Here is a 12,281-nt window from a genome sequence, read left to right on the forward strand (position 1 = left end):
TGTTGCATCAGATGCATATGCAATGAAATTTAAATGTAACTTAGGCACTGAAGCTCAACAAAGGGAAGCTGATCAAGTCAGGTTATTAAAAAAGATGCCTGATATATTAGAAAATTATAGGTTTTTCCTTTTGGTTTACCTTGTTAATTAACCTTGCATCTTTTTTTAAATTCCCAGATGTACACGTATCTGGACTAACACTACCTCCCCGCATTTTCACCCACATGCTAATTTGGTGGAGTGTTGATAAGTGGTATTTTATACCACTTAGAGCGTCTCATAACGGCTTGAATTAATGTCTTGAACTCAAGTATTTTGTGTATTTGACGCATTTTCTAGTGTTTTTGCATTTCAGGGTATAACTTGTTTAGATAGGTGATTTTCATTGAATAAAGCTTAAGGAAGTGCTTGGAATCAGTCTAGGGGTGATGAGCGAAGAAAGCTGTAAAAACAGAAGTAAAATAAAGTATTTTCCAGAAGGGTAGCAGGCGGTTGCACGCCAGGAGCAGGCGACCGCGTGCTAGCAGGCGGCCGCGTGGAGACATCAGGCGATTGCGTGCGGGCGGAATTTCAGAATCTGGATTTTATTAATTCAAGTACAATTGGGCTTCTGTTGGCGCTGGTTCTCTTGGGCTATTATATAAACCTTAAGGGAAGACGTTTTCTTCATCAAGAGCAAGGGCAAGAAGATTGAGAAGACCGTTTTAGCACGCAACAATGAAGAAGAGGAAGCATACGCTTATCTTGTGATTCTTTTAATTCGTTGTAACAGTGGATGCTAGTTTTCTTTATGCTTTGAACCTTAATACTCTTGTGAAGTACTTTATTATTTATTAAGTATTTTTCATCTTTATATCGTTGTGTTATTATCATGCTTTCATATGAACCCATGATGACGATGAGTTCTATTATGGGTTAATCGTGATCATGGGATCCTAGCGGATTTACTATGGAATTCTTTAGTTAATTGTTTAATACCTTGATATGTGGTGATTGTATGATATCTAGTATAGGTTGTGCTTATTCGTCTTATATGCGTCGCGAACATGTAAGATAGCTTGTTAATCTCTTGTGAAGCGACAGTGAATATTGAGATTTAGAACTTGCCATGCTAGCATAGGTTCATGTATTTTATGCATGATTACTGGGTAACTCCAACCGTTTTACTTGCCCTATGTAATCATGATGAATATTTTGCGCTTAAATCATCATGTTGTCAAATTCTGTAGACATATAGGGTCTCAACATAATTGATGCCTATTCAACTTCTATCTTAATTGTGGATGCTTGGTAGAATGGTATTCGTACAACGAAAGTTGGCGTTTATCAGTTTCGTGTTGTTCGATTAATATCATCACCATTACATGCTAAGGTTAATAACAATAACTATTGAATGAAGTAGTAATGAAGTTAGGATCTCATGTGTGTTTAATATTGTTAATTCAAGTGTTTAATTCTCGTAGTAATTATTAGTTTGCCAACCTTAACTGTTATTGTCATGACATTGAAGAATAATCATACATTGGTGAGTAAGTGTTAATTAAATATAATTAATCAGAGTCTCTGTGGGAACGAACTAGAAATCATCCTATATTACTTGTGAACGCATATACTTGCATGATTTATTTAGCGCATGCTTTGTGCCTAACAATTTTTTGGCGCCGCTGCCGGGGACTCTGTGTTAATTTGTTTAGTTTATGAACTTGCTATCAGTGGTCATTAGGATTCATTGATTAAGACTTGTTACTTACTGTTTCCGGTTTTGTTTCAGGTACTCTAGCGAGCATTTATGCAAACACGTTCTCGCACTCGCAAGAGAAATCTGGATAAAGCTGAGAAGACAGATAAAACTCTTGACTTTCTGGAGAAGATAGTTTTTGAAGATTCGGATAAAGAGAGTGAAAAGAAAGAACCTGAAATAACGGGTGATCGTCTAGCTCAAGCTGATCCAGCTCTTATGGACTTTTCTCGGCCTAAAATTGATGACATTCAGTCCAACATCATTCATCCGGCTATTCAGGCCAATACTTTTGAAATCAAGCCGGGCACTATTCAGATTGTGTAGAATTCTGTTTTTTTCGGAGGGCCTGCGACTGAAGATCCCAACATGCATATCAGGAATTTTGTCGAGATCTGTAGTTCTTTCAAATATAATGGTGTCACTGATGAGGCTATCAAGCTGAGGCTTTTCCCATTCTCTCTGAGGGACAAAGCTAAGGACTTGTTACATATTTTACCAGCTGGGTCCATCACTACTTAGGAAGATCTTACGCAAACGTTTCTGGTGAAGTTCTATCCAATGGAAAAAACTGCAGCTATGAGGAGTGTTCTTACTCAGTTTACGCAGCAACTAGGAGAATTTATGTGCGAAGCTTGGGAGAGCTACAAAGAGATGTTGAGAAAGTATCCACATCATGGGATGTCTGACTGGATGGTGATCACTTGTTTCTACAATAGTTTGGGGGTCCAATCTCGACCCATACTCGATGCAGCTTCTGGAGGCGCCTTGTGGGCCAAAAGCTATACTGAGGCCTATAATCTCATTGAAACTATAGCTGCAAACGAGTATCAAAACCCAACTCAAAGGATGATGCCTGGGAAAGTAGCAGGTATTCTGGAAGTTGATTTAGCTACAGCTATTGTAGTACAGCTTACGGCGCTGACTATGAAGGTCAATTCTTTAACCAACTATGGCGTAAATCAATTATCTATTGTCTGTTAGCTTTGTGCAGTCTCTCATGCTACGGATCAGTGTTCTCTTGTTAATGAATCTGTTCAGTATGTGAATAATTTCCAGAAACCGCAGCATCATGTGCCCGCTACTTATCATCCTAATAACATAAATCATCCCAATTTCAGCTAGAGCAATAATCAGAATATTGTTCAGCAGTCATATCAGCAAGATGCAAATAAATAGTTTAATCCACCTGGATTCCAGCTGTAACGCCCCCAAATCCGGGGTCGAGGATCTAGGTTATCACGAGTTCCATTTCCCCTAATAATACTTAATCTTAATAATCAACCAACTACTGCATACTGTGACCCCACAATATACACACACACCACAAGTTATAGTCTCAGAGATGAATATCAAAAAATAACACAAGTCATTTTATTCCACAATTATAAGCCATTACACCTCAAAAGGGTTTCTGAATAAATTTACATATTCTTTGCCATTATTACAATTCATAAATATACATATGTCTGGTACATCAAAAGTTGAAAGCCTAGCCTATTGGTAGTTCCAACCTCAGCTACAACGGCATCAACGCCTACAGGAAACTGCGGAACGTTTCATATCCGCTCACAAATTGGGAGCTTGATCATGTTCATCTTGTCTATCTATTGTTGTGTGATGAAAAAAGAAAACAAGGGTGAGCGACAAGCCCACCGACATAATATGTACAATAATTTACAATATATGAGCATTCTCATAGTACTCATAAAAGTCTTGGTCAAGAAGAAATGAACCAAGTTTGATATGTAACGCGACCACGTCACAAAATTTTCAGTATATATGTATATATATATATACTTTTGAAAATCTTTGAAATCCTCTTCCATGCATAATATACACAGAGTTCCAGTTTATAACTGTATAAAAATATCGTTGCAAGGTGATCTCATATATATAACCTTGTCTCAAAGTTTTTCTGAAATTTTTTGTCATGCATAAGATAATCATTAACCAGATATAAGTTAAAAAGATGAAGTTATGAGATACTCCAATATACTTATATCTAGTCCGAATACTACTTGACCTACCACCGTTCAAGGTATAATCATTTTCAAAAGTTCATCACATAGATGAGACTACAAGATAAGACTTGAATAGATTCAATCTTTGAAATATCATTTGAAAGAATGAAGTTACGAGATACTTCATTAGTCCCGATATATATATACACATATATATACATTTCATACACTCTTCTGCTATGGAAGTATAAGCAGAGTTGTCATTCCCAAGAATTTTGGAAAGAAGAAACTTTGGCATAAACTTGATATCATGATGATCAGGCAAAGATACCAATTAAGTCACCTTTTCTACTAGAGATAGACGAATTCCCCACTGGTTATCACCCTGGCCGCATTAGGACCTATGCTGGACTGCCACTCAGCCACTTACGCATTGATGGACTCCCACTGAGCCACTTACACTTTCATGGACTCCCACTGAGCACATGTTTTTTATGCCGACTCAAATAGATGGACTTACTTCCCGAACGTTGGGCAAGTAATCAAAATATTTTCTCAAAACAGCAACCTCATTGCGAATATGAAATACACCACAGAGCCGGATCCCTCAGGTTTTGAGTGAGTATTTAAATCCCCTTCGAAAGGAAGATCTTAAATCTAAAAATGAGTTTTGGGATCCGCTCTAACTTTTAAAATCATTTTGAAGACTCGAAAACATTTTAAAGAATGTTAGAGTAATGATGATTTAATAAAATAAGTCATTCCCGATATGTTAGAAAATATCTGAATATTATTATTTAAATAATATTCCCATAAGAATAATCTTTATAAAAATAATTGAAGTAGAAGTTTTAAAACTCATACTTGAAATGAATAATAAATAACCAAAGATATACTTATACGAAAGTACGATATTTATTTGAATAATCGGAAATAAGTTTGATTAATATTCAAAACTATCGGATATACCTTATCTGATTAATAGTTATAGAAAACTATATGTATATATATATATATATATTATACTCGGGAAAATCGACTCCCGGTTTAGAAAAATGTTCACCTTTGGGTCCCCTATACTAAGGGTATACGCAACTACTGCTTATCTCTAGCATAGGTATTATGCCGTTTATAAGCAATTGAATTGATAAAAGAGTATCAAGATTTCACAACATGCATATATATACCATATCAAAATGCTCCAATATATCGCAAGATTTGCTAATAACAGTAATGCACTTATCTCAAGATAATGCATCAATATGTTTACATCACAACAACAGTATAACGGGTAGAAAACTTGCCTGAGAGTACGGGGGTAGTCGGGGGTCTGAAATTGCTCTGGTAACCTACAATGTCATCAATGTACAAGGTTAACCTTCGGTCACCATGCGACTACTCAATTCTTGACACTTAGGAGCGCTAACTGTCACGCCCCCAACTTAAACAGCAAATTAAATATAGCTATTACAAAATTTTAAAAGAGATAACACAACCAAATCCAAGATCTTACAGTTTAGGGTTTGGAACAGCCCAACACTACCAACTATTACATCTAATTTTGAATATCGAGTCCTCACACAAACTACTATCACTTATTCTACCTGAGCTCGAACATAAGCATCAACATCACAGGTCTTATGGGCAGTCTGCTTGAATCTAACCATAGCTCCTAGCTGTAATATCAGGGTAAAGCAAGGAGTGAGCCAAATGCTCAACAAGTGCTAGCAGTATGACACAAAACATAAATCGAGATATACATTAAAGAATGACAATGGAAAGACATAACCAATGATAACGAGAGATAGAACTATGTGAGATGGCATCATTTTGCTTGTATCAAAACAATTTTAAAATCATGTCTTAATCAAAATCATTTTATGACGCTACGGATTACAGCTGGTGATCAGCCGCGAAGTAATCCCGAACCTCGCTGGGTTCTAAAACATTAACGGGAATCCCTAGGCAACTTTTAAGCCTAATATAAGTGTGGAAAGGACTCGCGTCTCAGTCCAGATCCACTATTCAAAGAAAACATTTATCCCCCTTTGGGACTGAAAACCCACATTTTATTTATTTCAAAAAAAACTGATGCCGAATTATAACAAAGTCTCTTTTAACAGTAAATATTTTTATCAAGGGATTATAGATCAACTCGAAACACGGGAAATATGGTACTAAATCTCAGAGCCATGATTCACAAAACTAAACTCTATTAGGGTAACTGAATGGTTTTCATGTATCAAAGTTTGGACAAGGGAATTTAGTGAGGCTATTGGATATCATGAAAGGAAGTGCCAAATTGGGCTTAAAGCAATGGTTTCTCATCAAGGTTCAAGTGCTGGATCATCAAGAATGTAAGCTTCATGAATACTAAGGGTGTTAAGGTATGATAAAATAATTTTTAGCTCAGGATATATCAGAATTGACAAGCTTTAGGATAAGAAAGAGGGTATCAATCAATGAGGAATTACGTTGGTAAGTATCTGACTATCAGAGTTCAAGGTAAGGTTCTATAGGGGTTCAAGTTTCAGGGTGAGATATTAATACTTAGGAATCATTAGCATGTTAATCAAGAGGATCAATCAAGTATTATAACAACTCTTTATTTTATCATGGCATTCAACTATCATGAAAAGACTTTTGAACTACTTGCAATACGTACTCGAGGGTTCATGGCATTTCTATGTAACTCAAAGATAAACAAAAGATACGCTTGATTTAAATATGTCAAAATGACTCAGGATAATTGCATCGATATATATGAACTGTTTACAGTAAGTACGAAGGTCAAGTTGAATCACTTGCCTTGAGAAAGGCTGGTCTGGTCTGACTGGTAGGAGCAACTGGAGCTTCACTCGACCTTTATGGCAAGTTTTCCCTCGTCTCGAGATCCTACATAATAATAATAATCCTCATTATATTATATTCTTACCATCTTAACCTATTTATAACTTGAAATTAAACACGGATGGCACTTAGGCCTATACGCACTTGATTTTTATATTCACTTTTAAATTACAAAAGTACACACAAAGCCACATATTCACATATCATATATTAACACCAAATAACACCATATATACCATAATGCAACACTAGGCTTGGATGATCTCGACTCACCACTTAAGTCACTTGGTCGCTAAACTAGACAAGGTCTTCTAATTTTGGCTTCCTAACTCGATGTGTCTTTCCTAAATTATCCAAAACTATTGACCCTCACCTGTGCCTTTAGCTCTACTGACCTTATACCATCTTACAACTATGGTGGTCGACCTAATGCTCACCTCAAAGTATTCTAAAACTATGTGATAAGTGAAAGCGTTCACTGGTGCAAATTTCAGAATGACAACTATGGTTTTTTGAGTGCATTAGACACTCTTAAACTACAAGTTTTCCTTCAAAACTTTTACACAAGACTCTCCTGACCTAAGGGCATCTCACAAACTTGATGTGGCTCAAGGGCCTGGCTTGGGCCTTCTTGGGTCTAAGCTAAAAGTCCAAGGTTCCCCTATTTTTTTCTGGACAGAAAACGCCCTGACTTGAATTAACTTGTGACACATGGTTCTAACTCATATTCTATGAACTACGGTTGGAAAAACTTCTCTGACACTCCCTCTAACTAAGGCCCAATAGGGCCTAATGAGGGCCTACCCATGACATGGTCAAATCTTCCTATTTCTAAGTTGCAACAAAATTGTCCCCTGCTGTACAGATTTTGTTATTTTACTTGTGCACCTAACCAAAAGACATGCAAACCTCCAAACAACTCCTAAAACCTTTTATATACTCCCAATACTAACTTCTGGTAGCTTGGGCCTCAAAGTGCACATCAATGACATGGTCAAAACTCACTCTAAACCTCAGGGTACTAAACTGATTTTCTGCAGAAACTATAACTCTCATTTCTCCAAGGTTTTGACTTGACAAACTCAACTAACAACAACTCAATACTTAAACCAAGACTTATACATGGTATTCTACTGAATTAACTCCCATATTCTCAAAATAACCTTGGGTGAGATCATCCTTACCTAAGGTACAATTATGGCAAAACAAAAGAGATCACATTTCTCAACTCACCAATCATTAAGTTTTTGAAACCACAAGATATGCATTTTATAAAAGATAACCACGAATTATTACCATTCAACAAGAAGCATAAATCAATATTAACACATTATTCCTACTGAAATTAAGGCTCACTAACAAAATCTTTCCAAATGATCAAAATCTTACAACATTCTAATAGAAATCCACATGCATGCATGTCCTCGGGTTTTGCAAACCAAAACAACACATTTTCTACATATATTCTATCATAAAATTGACATGCAAGCCTAGCATAAGCTATACCTAGATGATCACTTAGCATTCAAGGAGTTTTATCAAATTTTCACCACAAAATTCAAGTCATTATCAGATAAACATGCAAAATTTGAGCAAAACAACAAGAATGATCTCAAGGACCATTCATTCGGCTCCCATATGGTCATGGCCGAATGAAATGGATGAGAATGGCCATTTAATCATCAAGAGTTTCCTTCTCAAGACTTGGCACTTATCCATTACTTGTAGTCCTCTCAAAAACAACCCTAAACTCACAAGAATCAAGGTTGTATTTTGAGTTTCACTAAAACTTTTACATGCAACCTTTAAACTTAAACTTTCTACTCAAAACTCTTTGAAATATGAGTGATCATGGTATGGGAAGTAACATTTACTTGTGTAAAGAGTGGAAGCTTGGTTGAGGATTGAAAAAAAATGGGGAGGGGGTTTCGGCTTTTAGCCGAGAGTGAGAGGGGAGAGCCGAGAGGAGGGAGAAGGGAGGGAGGAGAGAGTGAGGTGTGGGTGGAGTATGAGAATGATCATGACATTTGCTTGTTTTTATGGTATTTGATTTGACAAAAATTTGAGTGGAAAGGAGAATTGACAAGTCTATCCCTCCACTTATACTTGGTGCATTTTGCATGCAAGGGTAAAGAAGGAAATTGGCTAGAGAAATAAAAGTTAGTGGGGTTGGAATTGTCCTCTTTGTCCTTGAAAAGAATGAGAGGGTGGTTTGCATGCAAGGGCTTTCTTGTAATTTGCTAAATATGATAACTAAAATTTATAATGTTTATTTTTATAAAATAAAATACAAGTTCAAAAATTATAAAATTTATACCATAAAATAACTTGGATTTTTAGAGACTTTATAAAATCATTTTCAAAATTTTGTGAACAAAATACCTTTTAAAAGAAAATTTGTCCAAGGCTTAGAATATTCCTTATAAATCAAAAATAAAGAAATTAAATAAACTCTTGCTTTGAAAAATCATATACTACGTAAAGCAAATTTATAATGCAGAAATTTTCACTCACACAAACGTACAATCATTGAATATATTTTCATTCGGCTTTAATATTATACCAAATCCACAAATAATATTACACGAAGATACCGGTCGTAACTTCCTCTCCCCCTTAAGGGATTCTGTCCCCAGAATCTAAGAGAACAGATGAGGATACCGGGAACGCATATCAAACTCTAACTCCCAAGTCGATTCTTCGACCTTAGGGTTCCTCCAAAGCACTTTTACTATCTTTACCGACTTATTCCTAAGACTCTTTACTTGCCAGTCGAGTATTTTAACTGGTTGCTCCACAAATGACAGGTCTGCCTGAATTTCTATAGGTTCATATTCTATCACATGGCTAGCGTCAGGATTGTACTTCTTAAGAAACGACACATGGAACACATTATGCACATGCTGATACTAAGGTGGTAAGGCCAACTCGTAGGCCACCTTTCCTACTTGACTCAAAATCTCAAAAGGACCTATGTATCTAGGTGCTAACTTCCCTTTCTTGCCAAATCTCATCAACCCTTTTCTAGGTGACACCTTCAGCAACACAACTTCGCCAATTTGGAATTGAACATCCTTACGCGCTGGATCCGCATACTTCCTCTGTCTATCTTGAGCAACAAGCAACCTTTTCTGAATTAACTTGACCGAGTCATGCAATTGTTGTACCAATTCCGAGCCGAGAATTCTTCCTTCTCCTACTTCATCCCAACTTGTTGGTGATCTACATTTTCGCCCGTACAAAGCTTCGTATGGTGGCATGCCGATACTGGAATGATAGATGTTGTTATAAGAGAATTCAATCAACGGCAAGTGGTCGTCCCAACTTCCTGCAAAATCGATTGCACAACTGCGCAACATGTCTTCAATTGTTTGAATTGTCCTTTCACTCTGGCCATCAGTCTGCGGGTGGTATGCCGTGCTCATATTCAACTTCGTGCCAAGACATTCCTGAAACTGCTTCCAGAATCTCGAGTTAAATCGGGGATCTCTGTCTGAAACTATTGATACTGGTACTCCATATCTTAGTACGATTTCGCGCACATACAGATGAACCAACTTGTCCAGTGACGACTTCTCATTTATTGGAAGGAAATGCGCCGACTTCGTAAGACGATCAATTATAACCCTTTTGACCACTCGGCCACTCTCCCCTTCCCGGGCATATTGCGTCATGTCCGGATTTCGTTCGTGGTAGTCCTACTATAAAGTCCATAACGATATTTTCCCATTTCTATTCTGGAATCTTCAGGGGCTGAATTAATCCGCTTGGTCGTTGATGTTCTGCCTTTACTTTCTGACAAGTATAACACTTCACAACCCATTCTGCCACGTCTCGCTTCATATTTGGCTACCAAAAGTTTTTCTTTAAGTCTCGATACATCTTGGTGCTTCCCGGGTGGATTGAAAATTTCAAATTGTGGGCTTCATGGAGGATCTCATTCTTTAATTCAAGTACATGAGGAATCCATATTCTGGATGAAAACCTTAGTATCCCTTGCTCATCCCTTTGAGTATTAATCTCCTCTCCAGATAACTGATTCTTCTCTTTCTCCATTACTTCTTCTTGACACTTCTTTATCCTTTCCACTAGTGTTGGCTGAAAGGTCATTGCACGATAAACTTTCTCGACTTTTCCATAAGCACAAAGTTCCAATTCCAATCTTTCGATTTCTTTAGATAACTCTTTTGATGTTATCATCATATTCAGTCTCTCCTTCCTACTCAGAGCATCGGCCACTACATTCGCCTTTCCAGGATGGTAATTTATCGAACAATCATAGTCCTTAATCGATTCCAGCCATCTCCTCTGCCTCATATTGAGCTCTTTCTGAGTAAAAATATACTTTAAACTCTTGTGATCCGTTTAGATTTCACACTTCTCTCCGTAGAGGTAATGTCTCCAAATCTTAAGTGCGAACACTATGGCGGCTAGTTCCAAGTCATGCGTCGGGTACTTTAACTCATGCGATTTCAACTGTCTTGACGCATATGCGATCACTTTACTGTGTTGCATCAACACACAACCCAAACCCTTATGTGAAGCGTCGCTGAATATTACAAAGTTCCCTTGATCATCTGGAAGTACCAACACCGGAGTTGTTACCAACTTCTGCTTCAACTCTTGAAAGCTATCTTCACATTCTGCACTTCATTCAAACTTTTGATTCTTTCTGGTTAACTTGGTCAATGGCGTGGTGATCTTCGAGAAATCCTTGACGAATCTTCTATAGTATCTGGCCAATCCTAGAAAAATTCGCACTTCCGTAGGAGTCTTTGGCCTCTCCCAACTCATAACTGCCTCAATCTTTGCCGGATCCACTTTAACTCCCTCATTTCCAATGACATGCCCCAAAAATTGAACTTCCTTTAACCAAAACTCACATTTGGTAAACTTGGCATACAACTTCTCTTGTCGGAATATCTTCAATGCTATCCAGAGGTGCTGCTTATGTTCTTCTTCCGACTTAGAATAAATAAGGATGTCATCAATAAATACCACGACAAATTTGTCCAAATACTTCTTAAATACCCGATTCATCAGATCCATAAATGCGGCCGGAGCATTGGTCAATCCAAACGGCATTACTAGGAATTCATAATGCCCATATCTGGTCCTGAATACGGTCTTGGAAACATCTTCTTCTTTGATCTTTAATTGATGGTATCCCGATCTCAAATCAATCTTCGAAAAGCATTTTGCTCCCTTCAACTGATCAAGAAGGTCATCTATCCTTGGTAGCGGGTAACGGTTCTTGATCGTCACCTTATTCAACTCCCAGTAATCTATACATAGACGCATACTCCCATCTTTCTTCTTTACAAACAGAACAGGTATTCCCCATGGCGACGTACTTGGTCGTATCACTCCCTTATCCAACAATTCTTGTAGCTGGCTCGCCAACTCTTTCATTTCTGCTGGTGCCATCCTATACGGGGCCTTTGAAACTGGTTCCATTCCTGGAGCAAGATTGATCTCGAACTCGATTTGTCGATCTGGTGGTAAGCCTGGTAGTTCATCGGGAAACACATCCGGGAACTCGTTAACTACAGGGATATCTTCCATGCTGGGGCTGCCTTTTTCCGAATCCACTACATAAGCTAGGAATGACTCACAACCTTTTCTAAGTAGCTTCTTAGCCTGAACAATTGTAAGAAATAGTTGCTCTTGCCTCTACCCCTTAAATACTACCTTCTCATACTCCAATACCGTCATGTTCCCTTGCTTCA

The 12,281-nt window shown here is 37.5% G+C and overlaps 1 non-coding gene across 1 annotated transcript; it reads right to left on the bottom strand.

The window, feature by feature from the left end:
- Positions 1-2,313: 2,313 nt before the first annotated feature.
- LOC141694461 (small nucleolar RNA R71) lies at positions 2,314-2,421 on the bottom strand. The gene has a single exon (XR_012563766.1). It is a non-coding gene; the product is annotated as a small nucleolar RNA R71 (small nucleolar RNA).
- Positions 2,422-12,281: the final 9,860 nt, after the last annotated feature.

The sequence above is a fragment of the Apium graveolens genome, chromosome 10 (genome assembly GCF_009905375.1).
Source record: "Apium graveolens cultivar Ventura chromosome 10, ASM990537v1, whole genome shotgun sequence".
Lineage (NCBI taxonomy): Eukaryota > Viridiplantae > Streptophyta > Magnoliopsida > Apiales > Apiaceae > Apium > Apium graveolens.